Source organism: Austrofundulus limnaeus, unplaced genomic scaffold, assembly GCF_001266775.1.
Source record: "Austrofundulus limnaeus strain Quisiro unplaced genomic scaffold, Austrofundulus_limnaeus-1.0 Scaffold139, whole genome shotgun sequence".
In the NCBI taxonomy this organism is placed as follows: Eukaryota; Metazoa; Chordata; class Actinopteri; order Cyprinodontiformes; family Rivulidae; genus Austrofundulus; species Austrofundulus limnaeus.
This window is the reverse complement of record NW_013952541.1, coordinates 613,394-614,404: the sequence shown is the minus strand read 5'-3', so window position 1 is coordinate 614,404 and position 1,011 is coordinate 613,394. Positions and strand designations below refer to the sequence as shown.

Genomic DNA, 1,011 nt, shown 5'->3' with positions numbered 1-1,011 from the left:
TGAAGTGAGGACACACACACACACACACACACACACACACACACACACACACACACACACACACACACACACACACACACACACACTTGATTACAGGACATAAACTCTTTCCTGTGACAGCCTGTATACTTAAAGCTGATTTATCTTACAGCTAATTCATTTACTCTGTTATGACGTCATTAAATAAAAACTGTAATAACACAGACATTACAGTTGATCCTTTAGTTAAAATAAGCACAAACATATTTTTTTCTCACATCTTATTTGAAGTCAATACCTCGATGAGGGATCAATAGGRTTGAACKGCTCTCCTCCTCCTCCTCCTCCTCTTCCTCCTCCTCCTCCTCGGTTTAGTTCATTCTTCAGGCCGCCGCTGCCTTCAGGCTCCCGGGAAGTTTGGTTTTCGGTGAGTCGGTAAAAAAACGCCTCATGTCCTCAAAGTTTAAACCGAGCCTCCTCCGTCCTCTTCCAGCCTGAGCGTCCTTCTCTCTCACGACGAGCGGAGGAGAGGCAAGTAAAACACGCGCGCGTGCGCGCGCACACACTGACGTCCCCGGCGTATCCTTTCAAAATAAAACACTCCTGAGTATCTTTTCTATTTTAGAAGACGTTTTCAGGTGATAAATATTGTTACATCTAATGTCTGTATTGTTATATAAGCTTAACTTTTGAAAATAGGTACTTTTCAATAAATGTGAACTTATTCCATAAAGTTTATTCAAGATTTAACCACTTCTCTGTTGGGTTTAGCAGTATTGTTGTGTTAGCGTGCTAGCTGTTGCAGCGACTGTGAAGAACAGCATTTTTAACTGGCAGGTATTTTACACGTTTTGCTAATTAATAAAGAAAAATTAAAATAAAGACAAACAGCAAAACAATAAAGCATGTAGTTTCATAAATGGGAACTTGTTGAGTTTGAACTTAGCCAGGCAGGATAAGTAAGAAACTTTGGCTTTTAACATGCTACAAAGTTGAGATTTCTGTAAAATAATATGTTTACTTATTTTACTG

General features: G+C 39.4%; 2 protein-coding genes across 3 annotated transcripts in view; one reads left to right on the top strand and one right to left on the bottom strand.

Moving 5' to 3' along the window:
* LOC106522903 (arylsulfatase J) overlaps positions 1–521 on the bottom strand; it is a gene marked incomplete at its 3' end in the record, with an annotated part of 4,428 nt that extends 3,907 nt beyond the window's left edge. The window contains 1 exon segment of one of the 2 annotated variants that reach the window (XM_014016141.1): positions 258–521. 2 annotated transcript variants of the gene reach the window in all.
* The window catches only part of LOC106522902 (ABC transporter F family member 4), a gene marked incomplete in the record, with an annotated part of 15,034 nt that overhangs the window by 1,100 nt on the left and 12,923 nt on the right, over positions 1–1,011 (top strand).